The sequence below is a fragment of the Saccostrea echinata genome, unplaced genomic scaffold, assembly GCF_033153115.1.
Source record: "Saccostrea echinata isolate AGI-Se365-2 ecotype Australia unplaced genomic scaffold, CSIRO_AGI_Sech_v1 ptg000030l, whole genome shotgun sequence".
Lineage (NCBI taxonomy): Eukaryota > Metazoa > Mollusca > Bivalvia > Ostreida > Ostreidae > Saccostrea > Saccostrea echinata.
In genome coordinates this window covers 895,045-910,039 of record NW_026889779.1, presented here as the reverse complement: position 1 = coordinate 910,039, position 14,995 = coordinate 895,045, and the positions used below count along the sequence as shown (strand labels likewise).

Below are 14,995 nucleotides of genomic sequence, written 5' to 3'. Positions count from 1 at the left end.
CAATCTAAATGCCTGGAATTACTGGTAATCTATAAACTCGGAACGTTTTCTCAAGGTTTGGCTTACACGTACTTGTTATTATGACGTCATTTACGTAAAATGACGTTGATTCTAACCGTTGCTGCTAAATGGACGAGTAGTTCCTCAATATACTGAATTTATAATAGTATGAAAATATACTTTGAAATGCAATCGTGTTCATTTAGCTGCAATAATGTAGCCCTCTCCGATTTTTTTTTGGGGGGGGGGGGGGAGAGGGCTACAACTCCTTAGGATCTCCGTAATGGTGCAAGTGCGGGAGTGATTCACTCCCGCACGGATTTCGGATTAAATTATCAGTAAATGGCTATTTAATTTACATTTCTTACCTGAACTCCAAAAATGTAGTTATGCAAAACATAAATCAATCCAAACACACACAGAACAATCCATATATCGGTTATTTTTCGTGTATGTCAACATCACAACTTGAATTTATCCGCCATGTTTACTGACCTTGATCGATTTTATTTTGGGACAGTCAATGAGACTAGGGATCTCTAGGGAGCGGATCTCTGTAGGAATTACCTTATTTCAGGCATAAATATTGCTGTTTACGAAAAAATGTCACATGGAATAGTTTTATTTATCAATATTTAGTGAAGCCATACAGCACAATCATTTAGTATCCCCGAAAATCTACTTTACAAAGTAATTTATAATTTTCAAGCGCAAGTCTCAGTGCATCACGCGAGAACTGTCATGGCTTCTGATGAGATCGACTGGTAAACAAGCAGATTTATTTTATCTGGTTTTCGCGTTTAACGGGCTATGTTGTTGACAGTGAATAAAAGTTTCGCCTTTTTAGAAGTAAGTTGAATGTAAAAACAATTTATTTTGCCTGCAGTCGCCCGTATTTAAAAAATATATTTGCACCATTACAGAGATGCTGTGGAATTGTAGCCCTCTCCAGAAAATATCAGATAAAAAAAATCGGAGAGGGCTACATTATTGCAGCTAGTGTTCATTGAGCATATTCAATAGTAATAATACCGGTATTATAAGTAACAACTCATTTATTTGAAAAATTCATGGCGTCAACGCTGGTATGAAATTCACTTTGTTTATCCATATATTTGCCTGAAATTTTCATGATATTCTACAAATAAGCCATAAAAACTTTAATGTTATGCAATGAAAAGATACAAAAGTTCAATAATTATTTACGGTGAATAGAAGTAAAAGAAATACATAGTCACAATTCATTTCAATAAAATCGGCCCAAAATCGGCCCCGTGGCACTCTATGCAACTATGTGATCGGCCCAAAATCGGCCCTGTGGCACAGAAGTGGTTATACATCTATCGGGATATAAATACGGGTTGGTCACGAGATCAAATTCCATAAAGCCCGAAGGGCTTTATGGTAAATTTGATCTCGTACCAACCCGTATTTATATCCCGATAGATGTTTTAAAATGATACCTTATTACTTATATTTACATTTGTGACTTATTTATATTTTATACTTGCCTGATTATAATCTTTAAGGCGTGAAATGTTTTATTTTTCAAACTTAACGGTACGTGTTTGATCCATTGATTGCGCGTCGACCCTTTATGACGTCACTGAGAAATTACGTCGAACGTTTATGACGTGAGGAACCCGTGTTTATACGGATATAGATACACATTGCTTTTAATAGTGTTATACAAAAGAAAACATTTGTAAATGTAAATAATTATTACCATAAATAAAACCTTATATTTCAAGAAAAAATGCAAAGAATTATTATATAATCATTACACAAATGAATGATACAATATGAGAAATTTACACAAAGGAAAACTTGAAACTTACATAAAATTTAAAACTAATTTGGTTTTTGAAAATTACCTAGCGCTGTTATCACCTGAACAACGCAAAGTACTTACAAGGTTGCGGACATCAGCACATAATTTACCAATAGAACGAGGTCGTTACTTAGGGATTCCCAGACAACTAAGAACTTGTACAAATTGTTCTTCTCACCAAGTTGGAGATGAAATTCATTTACTCTTTGAATGCCCAAAATATGATTTACTTAGGCAAAATATGTATGAAAATATACAACAACATTGTAAACAAATTTTACTTCTTGATAACATGAACAAATTAATATGGATATTGAATTGTGAAAATTATGATGTTCTTAAATCCCTTTGTGAATTGATCAGGGGAGAAATATAATGTGTCTTCTACATGTATATAGAATTTAAAAATTGTATACTTTTAACACTCAATAAATGTTAGTTTGGTCATAAGATATGCAAACATGGTGACTTATAAAGTAACAATGCACTGTCCCGTGGTATCGTTTGCAATTTAGTGGAATATATCTATTCAGTTTATATTTTTGTATATGTATATCTCTGGCTTTTTTGCATTATGTTACACGGTGGTACTTGTTTATACTTTACAATGTGTATTTCAAATTGTACATGTTAGCAATTATACCAACTTATGAACCATGAATAAATTGACTAAGTATATGTATTAAGAAAATGCTGAATATTACTATTATCACATTTTGTGAATAATTATTGTATTTATATGTTCTGTTTAATAAACATGTATGTAATATACTCAAAAGGGGTGTTGCTAAAACGCGGAACGGAAAACGGAACGGAACGGAAAACGGAAAGGAAATACAAATATGCGAAAAAAAAATTAATTACATCTGAAAAGTTCATTCACGTGTACTTGCGACTTTTTAAAAGATATTCTGAACCCAGTTCATAAATTATAATTACTTTATACCTTACAGATCAGCAATTTACATGTATTATATACACCTATATCTAAAAAATATATTCCTTTGTATTGATTTATAAACCTTTTCACAAAATATCTTATACAAGCAAGTAAGACATTTTTTTCCATGTCTCTAAGAACTATCTAAATTATCCTAAACTGTAAAATTCATATATTATTCTTACACTGCAATACATTCTTTATAATCCTAAAAAATATCGTCTGTATTTATCTAGTCGTTAAATTTTAAAATCTGAATGGAAGATTTTTATGAAAGGGCCGCTGGTCCGAAGGAACCGGAGGTGGAGGGTGTGTTTGTGGGGTGGGGGTCCGATAATTTTATTTCTAGAAACTGGTAATAATTACGGAAGTGCCCACTCAATAGTAGTGTCAAATGCTTGCTACACTCCGCTTAAATTTTTGAAATTTTGTGAAAAAGGACTCCTTTTTCCATTCTTGGTATATGTATATATTAATTTTAATATTCGGCTCTCTCATAACAATTAGCAAAAAATTGTCAGTAAATTGCTTTCACACCCAGCTGCATCATCAAACTTCTCAAGACTTGTAACCCCCCCCCCCCCGAAAAAAAAATCACCGCCTTTTTTGCCATCGATTGATATCGAGAGAGAAATAACTACATGTATATTCAGTATATATACTGGATGCTGTATATAGTAATAATATACACGAACTTCTAAAAAATCTAGATATTTAAATACATCTTAAAATTATATCCGATACCTGAAAATGTTAATGAAACAACACAACTTACATTATCCAGGTTTATTCAGATATAATTATACACAGGACTTGCACAGTAATAAACTATCTCCCCTGTCTCATAATTTAGCAAGTGCACAGTTTTTATAACTCAGTATAGCTTATATTTATTATTTGTTTTATCGTTCTTTTTTTTTTTTTTTTTCAAATGATAACCTCTTTTTGCATTTTGAAATTCTAATGGGAGAAATAAGTTTCGCAGAAGGATATGGACATCGATTGAATCATAGAAAATGTTTTTCCCACCGAACTTGAAATTTGAAGGGGACTTCGAACGAGTTATTTAATATTTAATATTAAAACACTTAAGATAACTCTTATGCACATCTTGTAGCTGTATAGCGACATCAGGAGGACAAATAATGAGAGTGTCTTCGTTAAATTCGGGATTCTTCATCGTGAGGCATGCCTTCTTTAAATGATAATGGACATTTTGAGGTGTAAGAGTGAGTTTGGTTATGCCATCATGCGTATAAGCGCGGTATTCTTTTCTGCATATTACTACATCATAGGGGGGAGCAGGTACAAATGGCGGCACTCTAATTGCCTTTGAACACCCATAGCATACTCGTATTTTTGTTCCTTTTAAAAATTTCAGAAAGTAATTGTTCTCCAAATCGTCAGATGCGGTCATATTGCTTTCCAGTGGATTGTAGCGCGATCTTCGTTTTGTAGATAATACGTCTTCAAATTCATACTGAGTAGTGAATTTTCTCTTTGCCGATCTATCTTTATGTCCCGGTTTCTTTTGAGGTTTTGGGGGCATTTTCTCTTTGCAAATCGTTGAAACGCTTAGTTCTCCGCATTTCTTATACCAACACAAAAATTTGTCTAGAGTTCCTTTTTTCTCGGCAACAGCTACGGCATGAGAACACATTTGCTTGGCTTTATATCCATCACACGGACATTCTATTTTTCCACTTTTAAATATTTCAACATAGTGAGGAATTTTTTTTGATTTGCTCAAAACAAGCATTGCTGTACTGTCCCCAGGGGCATTTACAATATTACTATCTTTTTCTAAAATTTCCACAGCTTTATCCCATACCCTTTGGTAAACATTTTCAGACAACCCGGTATCTTCAAATTCAATACTCATGCCACCAGATTTGGTTTTGGACCTTGTAGTTCCCGAAGTAGAGGCACCCTCGCTGTCTAAAGAGTGACGTGATGGCTTAAGTGGAGCCTTTAGAAAGTTTTGCAAGTGGGCTTGTCTTGTGCTACTTGCTAATTTGAACCAGTCTGTTTGGCATATTTCATACTGTTTATATTCAGGTCTTAATTCATAAGGCCCAACTCCAATAAGGGCTTTTTCAACATCTTTGTTCTGACTGTCAACTACAGAAAATAGTTTAGAACAAAATTCTCCTAACTGAGATTCTTTGTAGTCTACTTTCTCTTTAACGAGGTTCGCTCCTGAGCTTTTGAGCAGATTTTTATTTTAACCTATATTTAAAAAAATCTGAGTAATGCTTTAATTCTTACAATAAATTTGGATTCTACAATGCCAAATAAACTATATTCAGTTAAAACTCCATGATTAAATTCCATACCAAAAGCATTAAGTGAGGAACTATATTTTGTGGCGGAAGGTTTTTTAGAAGAAAATGATCATTTTTTCTCTTTTGAAGTATTTAAAGTATGTTAAGTTTGGATTCCTATTTTTACATGCAGTCTGCACACAGAGTTATTTTGTGCAGTGAACTGTTTTATACTGGTCCTAAATTATATATTTAATAAACTGTCATGAATTCAATCATCATATTTGATAAGTAAATCAAATATATTGTGAAAATCTAGAAAAAAATAGCCCTAATTTAAGCTCAAAATTAGCACTATTTTAGTAATATCTAAAAATTAACATCACAGACCCCCACTTTTAACTTTCTTTTCTGAATATACAAGATACTTTTAACCATTCTTCTTAAATTCAGTAAAATGTCATTACTTTTAAATGAGTTTTTTGCTTGTTAAATTTGTAATGCTAGCAAAATGAAATTTTTTGAGTCAAATAATTGAATGTGCGGAGTAATTTAAAAAATTTGTTCTTTGTCAAAAATTTTAATGGGTCTATTCAAGATGAAATAAAACTGTGTTTGTTCCCATAACTTATTTGAATAAAAAATATCGGAGGAAAAACTTAAAAAGTTGATTTATGTGTAAGACGTTTTTACAGTGCAAAAAGGTCAAACTATATGCTCTGTAGCGCCAAAAGAAGCGCATTGACCCCAGTTTTTTGTTTTGATTTTTAATTAAGCTATGTGAATAAATTCTAAAAATATACTTCATAAAAAATTCTCATTACTTTTAATGTCAGGATCCAACCTCCTTAAGCTTTTTGTTTATAGATTCGTTTGCATTTGTGGTATACTCAGCAAAACCCAGATATTCTCAGTGGTAACAGAAGATGTTTTTTAAATGTGTCTGCCTTTTCCTTGAGAAACCATTTGTAAAAAAGCGGGTCGTTTGTTTTTCGGTCTTCGATTTCTCTTTCATTCCAGATTATTTCATAATTTTTTAACTCTGTGTCAAACTCGGATTCAGAAGTGGCATCAACTAATCCGTGTTCTACCTCGGAATCGCGTTTTACACCAAATATATCCCTGATGTACTCGCCTATGGTGGATTCTGAAACACCCAGTCCTTGGAGTTTTATGGAAATGTTATTTCGCATATGCCTAAAACACTGAATGTTCAGACTTTGAGGGAAGAAATTTTTCACACCGTTAAATATGGCCTTTTCATCGTCAGTTCCAATAAAAAGAATTTTTGCCAGATAGGAATATGACATTGGAAGCTTTTGCTGATGAATGAGGACGGGACCAATCATTGTAGGGGAATTTCCGGTTCGACGATGTCGAAGTTGTGAGTGTTTGTATGTTGCAACTGTTACAAGAAATTGGCCTAAATTAAAAGTAGGGTCAATACCTAATATTGATGTCTCTGTAGGGTTAGTTAAGAACTTCTGCATTTCTGATAGCTGTCTGTCAGTTACACAGACGCACATGGGCTCGGGTGCAGCTTGAATGGACCTTATAAAAGGATTAGTCATAGACTGTTCCGATTTGCAGTGTTGTATAATTGAAAACAAGTCGTCTTTATCCTTGGACCCTTTTTCCTGCCAGGACGTGGAGTGCTTAATATTGTAAATCTGCTTTATATTTCTAGGGATGGTACACATGCTCTCTGCCTCCAAGCCGCCGACAGATTCGAATGCGTTCTCAAAAGCATCTTTTGCCTTCATCTTCTTATTTACCTTTTCAACTGTAGACTTTGTTGTCCGTACGTAGATCCCTCCTGATTTGCTATTTCCATGAGATCTTGGCTTTGGCGGGGGAATATTACCATGGAAAACAAACTGCAAAATGACTACTTTATGTTGATTTCCTTTCCAGTCAAAGAGTTCGTATATTCTTCTCTTAAAACTTGCGTCGCTTTTTAAGGAGTAGTAAGACCTTTTGAGCATGTAGATTCCTTGTCTCATGACGCTGGGATTTTTTCTCAAAACTTTAATTACTCTCTCATTATCAGCAATAGAAACGTAATCTCTTTGAACTCTCTCATTTTTCATGGCACCTAGTTCATGTGACCGTATATCATCAAGATGCTCTAATTTACTCGTGTCTACAACAAATATTTTCGTTTCTTTGCAACTAAAAGGTACTTTTGATGCCAAATGATCCTTTGTATTTAAAATTACTGATACAGCTTCTTTTACCCCAAATTTCTTGTCAATCGAAGAAAAAATTGGCATGTATTCGTTGTCGTCATAGAACTTTATTTCCGGCGACTTCGTTGGACATCCTGAAGACCTGAAATGAAAAGCTTATTTTAACAAGATGTGTTTGCGAAACACTGATGCCCCCGAACGGCAGCTTATGACAAAACGTTCTCAAATGCACGTCAAAGTCCAAGGTCTCAAGATCAAAAATGTTGTTACCCAAAGAAAGGACTTGTCTCAATGAATATACCCGTGAAAAATGAAAGACCAAGCACCAAAAATTCAAAAGTTATTGCCAATGTTAAAGTTTTTAAAAGTGGGTCAAACTACAATGTCAAAGAAACTCAAAGATTATAAATTAACTGTACCCAGGGGAAGGCCTTTTCATAAGAAATATATATATATGTTAAATAAAGCCCTAGCACCAATTGTTCAAAAGTTATGTCTAAGTTTTAAGTTTTTTGACCTTGACTTAAAAATTAAGTCAAGCTTGAAGGTCAAAGTTAAAAGATCAAAATTGTTGGTATCTAAAGGGAAGTTCTGTCGCAAGGAATACACATGTGAAACATGAAAGTCCTAGTAGTAACTGTTTGAAAGTTGTTGTTAAGGATAATTTTTCTTAAAATTGGGTCAAACTCTGAGGTCAAGGTCATAAGGTCTAAAATAATTATACCCATGGAAAAGTCTTGTTACAATAAATACACGTGTGAAGTACATGTATGAAAGCCCTAGCACCAACTGTTCAAATTTATGGCCAAGGTTAAAGTTTTGTTTTGTTTTTTGGCACAAGTGGATCAAACTCGAAGGTCAAGGTCAAGAGGCCAAATATGTTGGTACCTAAAGGAAGGTCTTGTCACAAGAAATGCACTAGTAAAATATGAAATCCATATCTCCAACCAATCAAAAATTATGAGCAAGTTTTTGCGGACAAACAGAGCAAAACCTATAGGTCCCCGAATCTTTGACGGAGGCAAAATTAACGTTTAAAGGTGTGCACTGAAATACAACGCCCACCATAGACACCTTGCACTTTAAAAAAAAGAATTGACTAATCTTTAACCGCTTTATAAAGTATAAGTTGGGCATAGACTCTCCAGGGGTTCTGGGGACGAAAAAAACAAGCATTCTGAGAGTATTGCATGAGCAATACTAGTCCCCTACCGGCAAGTGTAATCTGGTTCTGTTCCCTTTAAGAATTGAAAATGCCATAATTCCGTCAAAAATTAATGAAGCGAGACGAAATGCAAACTTGATCTATAACTAATCAAGGTAAAGTCACATACCAAAAATCAGCTCAATATCTACAAGCGTTTAGAAGAAAATTGCGGAAAACCCGTAAAAATTGAAAAGGCCGTAATTCCGTCAAAAATCAATGAAGCGGAACGAAATGCAAACTTGATCTGTAACTCATCAAGATACACTCACATACCAAAAATTAGCTCAATATCTACAAGCGTTTAGGAAAAAAGTGCGGAAAACCAAGTGGGACAGACTGACAGACAGACAGAGGGACAGACAGACAGACAGACAGACAGACAGACAGACAGACGGACGGACAGACGGACGGACAGACTCAGAGGAAACCTATAGTCCCCTCCGGTTTCACCGGTAGGGGACTAATTATTGCAAAATGAATTGTGAAAAAACGACAATCAGAAAAATTGATTGATGAGTAGGGCTGCGCAATAATATCGATATTCCGGTATAATGCTATTCGTTAACAAAAAATGTCGTTTTGCGATACGTTTTTCCAGTACCGATATACCGGCAAACTGCTTGGGCTTTAGATTTCATAAGTAAAATATAAAATTTAATTTGTTAGAAACGTTTTCAATAGTACCAAACAGTACCAAACGGTAAGGTTGCTGTTGTATGGCTGCATTGTGTTACAAAACTGTAGTGAGATCAACAAGAACTTTTTCATAACACTGTATTTATAATATTTTTACACACTCTGCCTATAGATGGAGGTTGAACAATTAAGAAAAAGAGCATTTTAATTGGCATTGAAAATATTGCAATATATATCGCAATACAGTTAAAAAAAGTCGCAATTAATATATCGCAATACGAAATTCCCAGCCGATACCCAACCCTTTTGATGACAGTGATATAACATTCTTCTTCAAGGATTTGTGTCAATCAAACCCGTCCCGAAATTCGTAGTTTTGATAATTTTCCAGATAAAAGAAGTTTCTGAACACGTATATATTTCCGTGTGAAATGCTCTAGCAACATATAAGTCATGATATTATATAGAAATTTTCAGAAAAAATTAACTTCAGTTTCAAATCTGTATCTACACTGTAAGCCCCTTGGAGACGTGGTTTGATTTTAAATTTTCCTGTAAAAAGACTTAAAGGGGGAGGAAATAAGCACCACCCTCAATTTTACCTGGTCTGTGAACCCCTGTCAATCAGATGAAATTAAGCCTGAGATTGGATACTGAAAATTGATTGACATTTTGTTACCTGCCGTTGTGTATATCTTGTATACCTTGGCTGGGGATCGTACCGATCATTGAATTAACATTCAGTCTTTGATGCCTACCGCATGTATAACATCGTCAGTGATAAAGAAGCAGCCAGAGCTGATATTATTTTTTTTTTACTTTATTATAAAGTAATTAGCCATATATAATTTATATTTAATCAGTCTGTCAAATAATAAAATAAATGAAAAATAAAATCATTGAGTTAATATATCTATTTAATTGTAATTGAGAAAGGGGGGGGGGGGGGTCATTTCACTATACAATCTATAATGCAGTATAGATTATCCAAATTTACACGTACATCAATTTTACTTAAAACAGAAAATACTGAACTGCACTGGAAGCATCGTGTAATTTAATAAAATAATAATTCCTTTTTTATAATTATGAGATAGTCATATTGTCCAAGTTAAAAATTTTAAGACGTGTAATATTTCTTCGAGACATGGTGATGAAAGTTACGGTAAAATAACCAGTTTTAAAGAGAAATAAGCAGTATTATAAAAGCTGTCATTGCATATACAAGGTTTGTTTAGAATTATGGATCCCGAGGAAAAAAAGTGGTATAAAGTGATTATATTCCCGTTTCGTCTACCTGTCGGAGAAACAATACGCGGATGCCATGACCATTTTTATGAAACATGATGGGTTAATCACATAGGAATTATATAAAAAATATTTATTTAATTTATTATGTATATTCTACAAAATTTAGCCTTCAGACAGGATTTCTAAATTATAAGTTTTAGAGACTTATTCAGGACCGCGCTTTTTTCTACTTTCGTTTTTGTGAATGACTATTTCCCTCGGTGTCACCAGCTTACAACCAAAGATTTGAAATTTATTAACGCACAAAATTAAACTAAAATTGTCTCCTTTATTCAAACATATTTTAATAAAAGAACTGAACTAAAGGAATCAGTCTACATAAAAAATTAAGCATGTTTTATTTAAAAAATTTGACGATCAACATTTCGATTGACCAACACGCGAAGTTAAACTATGTCTTGTGAAAACATTTACAGGTAATATACAGGTAACATCCTGTGTATATAGGTAGGTATACACAAGCCAGCTTGGTTCCCTCGGGGCTTCGCAGCCGTTTCAATTAAGCTCCACCCCACACAAAACTTACCTGAGGAAAACCGACCGGTTGAAAACCTCGGCCTTTAAGTGTTCAAACATGAACTCTACACTTAAATCGTGCTTAATGTATTATTACCCTTGATCCGATGTACAGTCAGAGCTGGTCTCCAACACTGGTGACACTGGTGAATTTGGAGAAGAGTCCGAGCTTGAAGGAATAACGATTGGTTCAGGGGGATGAGATAACTCAAGATTTCCAGGTTTGATATCGGAACTGGAACTGGAAATGGAGATTGGATCATCACCATTGCTTAGATAAGCCGAGAATTCATCAAGCGATGGCAGGCTTTCTTTCTCAGAAGAATTTGATAATTCAGAATCGGATCTAAAACATGAAAAGTAAAATAAAAGAAAAATACTAAAAAATACGAATTCTTTCCTCCTTTTCATGGCAAAAATGGAAACTGACAACCCTTTCTTATGTTTTTTTTTAAATCTTGGATCGATATCCTTTTTTCTTATATACTAGTATGTTTTCTGATGTTAAGAGTAATGCAACCTTGTCGTCTTCATATGAATTGTACGTAAAAGTTACATTTTCAACAGGCACTTCTTTTTGCAAAAATTGCATTTTTGAATGACATGTACGTAGATAAAATATATTTTTGAAAGAAGACGAAAGGGTTACATACCTGATAACATGTAATGAATTTTTTTCTTTCAAAATGCGTTTTTTTAAATCAATTCATGTAATTTTTTTTTTCAAAATGCGTTTTTTTTAAATCAAAAAGGAGGGAGTTGTTTCCTTGTCCGAAGTACCTGTAGGCAAAACTTGAATTGATGAATACAATATTTTGGAAAACTTCAGTTCGATTTGAGAATCAGATATTTTGTTTTATATGATAGTAATTCTTGTGATCGGATCATGAATTATTAATTTTGATGCAGTTATGGACCAGTAAAGTTGTCGTTTGTTCCTCTGTATGCGACAATGCGAGAGAGTAATTTATGAACCTGACCTCAAAGTTTTTACCGTATTTTTACAACTTAGCTACTTTCGTAAACAAAATCGTCTTTGTTCTCTGAAATGTTGCTTGTAACGGGTATTGAATTTAAGTTCCTTTTGACAAAGGCAGGAAAATGACACAGATGATTATTTGGTGATGGAACTGATGTATTTTATCTATGTAAAATATGCAGTCCCTGTCTACCCCACCAAACCTCCAATTTACAGGCCCATAGAACGCAGGGGGGGGGGGGGCTCTTTTTCTGAGTATAATATTTTGCTATAGTAAATTTTCCTCTAGATGCTGGTTGCCCCCTCTTTTTGTTGCTGTAAGGTCGAGCAATCGCCTCGGCTTTTATATTTCAGACAACATTTCTCGACCTCGGAGGTTATCCTGCATCATTCACGACAACAAGGACTTTATTTCTATTCTACTAACAGCTCCAAAATACGGCTAATCGTTTTCTCTACAGAGAAACGTACGGAAGCGTATTAGGGCCGCAGCAGTATTTTTTATTAATTTGTTATAACACATTACTAATTTGTTATAACAAATTATCAATTTGTTATAACAAATTACTAATTTGTTATAACAAATTACTAATTTGTTATAACAAATTATCAATTTGTTATAACAAATTAGTAATTTGTTTTAACAAATTAATAATTTGTTATATCAAATTATCAATTTGTTATAACAAATTAATAATTTGTTATAACAAATTAGTAATTTGTTATAACAAATTAATAAAAAATACTGCTGCGGCCCTAATACGCTTCCGTAGAAACGAAATAGGTCACCATGTCGCGATTTTGCTGTTCCATTTAACACCAGAGTCAATTTGTTTACTTATGTATCGATTGCATAAAATGCAGACGGTTTCAGCTTTCGTTGGATTAAAAATATCCTTTAATCATTATAAATTTGTTTGTAACATATATTGATTAATTTTTATGAATGTAAAATAACAAAATCAGTTGTCTATTTCACAGCTTTATCTGTAAAATCACGGAGTGTAAATGTTGTGGGGAGGTCCGTGGAATAGCCCGACTTGGTTATAAAAAAGATATTTATCAGCTGTTGCAGGCAATCCATTTAGACTGCGTAAGACGACACATCGATATGGTCTAAATAAGTATTAGATTCTACATTGAAATATTTATTTTAACTGCACAGGTTTGACATGTGTTTCTGATCTGATAATTTTTTGATGACGTTCGTGATTTATTGGAGAATAGTGTCCGCGGCATTTCTTTGATCTCGTCAATAACTGTGGTAGAATGTATATATACAGTAGGCTCAATTTAAGTAATTTACTCCTTATATTATGTTACACCGGACCGCTGTGGACCTTTTATTTTAAATTTTTAAAAAAAGTAGGCGTGTATTATACATGTATCTTAAAAATATTAAATTTCCCTGTCAGTCATATCCATATGCAAATAGATTGTACTTTTTTTTCCTTGCGTTCAGAGATTAGCCATTTATACGGAATACCATATATGGACAATCTGTTTGCATAGAATGGAATATGGATGTATGTGATTGACGGGGAAATATCATATTTTTGAGAAAGTATATGTTCTTTGCTATATTTTTTTTCAGGGGGGGGGGGTTGTTGGTTATGCTCACTTTAGATACCTGTGCCTGCGCGTACACCTTTAATGTTTTTGAAATGTAGCACACTGTGACCACAGGTGCTTGAGGACAGGAACCCCACCCCCGATATAGACCCCCGGGCCGTTCCGACTTTTTTCCCTCATAAATTATCTTTCAATGTCATATTTGTGATATAATCCATACCATCAATTCGAGAAATTACCAAAAACAAATATTACTTTAAAATTTCTACACACTTCTTATATATAAATCTACAAGTACAAGGTTGCCAATTGCGGCTGCAAACCAAGATGCTCTGTTGAATTTTCTATGAAACTACATATATCCCTAAAATCAACAACTCATATTGGGGGGGGGGGGGGTCCTGTCCTCAAGCACCTGTGACTGTGACATGCAACTTTGAAGGTGTAACTTTGGTCAAAATTTAATTCTGAAAACACGAATTTTTCCTCAAATAGTGTAATAGCAATTATTATACTGCTTCAAAAATTAGTTGTTGAAAGTTGGTGGTACAAATCTTTGTTACATATAAATACGTACATGTATAAAATTAAAAAGCTCAAAAATAATCAGAAATAAAATACATTACCTATCCTCTAAAAACTTCTGAAAACTTTCTTGCCACATGGTTTTGTGATGAATAGCTCAATGAAGATGGAGAGCTGAATGAGAACAGGGGGACTGCATGTTCCCAGAGTCACCGATTTTCAAAAAAAAAAAAGGCCGACATGTTTGATAACTACGCTGTCATCGCTTCAAATATCGACACCAGACTTTGATGCCTTCAATTTGTTACCATTTTGTAATATTTCATGACTGGGTGACTAAACCAAGCCAAAAGATAAAAGGATGTGTCGAGAATGTGAAAATATCAAAGCTTGGAAAACTGGAAAAAAATGTTTCAAGTGATAACAACTCAGGCTTTTTCGCATTGGGTATAATGTACATGTAAATATAATGTAAATTTACTGAAACATTTAAGTATGCTCTTGAATAATTAATCACAATCTGTAGCAAAAATGTATCCTTGACCAGAAAACAGAATGTTAGTTTTTCCTTCTCATACTTGGTCATGCGCGGATCCACATTTTTTTTCTCGAGAAATTGGGGGGTGGGGTGGGGGTTAAATAAATTTCGGAATCTTCTGACATTCAAAGTTTCTAGGCCAATTTTTTTTCCCAGATACATGGCTCTTTTTACTATATATAAGAGTCTTTTGTTAGGCGCGTGGGGTGGGGTGGGGTGGGTTCTAGGATCATTTTCTTAATACTCGATAACTTGGAAATCCGGGGGGGGGGGGGCTCAATCCTTACCCTCTAGATCCGCCTATGTTTCCATATTGCCAACCTGTCTTAGATTAATTGTGTTTTCGTATACATGTAGCTCCGTGAGTAAACTGTTGCCTTAGAAAATATGATTCCAAGATCAACATTTTGCTTTCGTATCATTTATTTTCTACATTTTCTGTTCTTCATTTTGGATATCTTTTATATGTGATAAAATATTTCAAACA

At 34.0% G+C, this 14,995-nt stretch overlaps 1 pseudogene; it reads right to left on the bottom strand.

The window, feature by feature from the left end:
• Positions 1-3,837: 3,837 nt before the first annotated feature.
• Positions 3,838-14,109, bottom strand: LOC133196182 (uncharacterized; annotated as a pseudogene).
• Between the last annotated feature and the right edge of the window lie 886 nt (positions 14,110-14,995).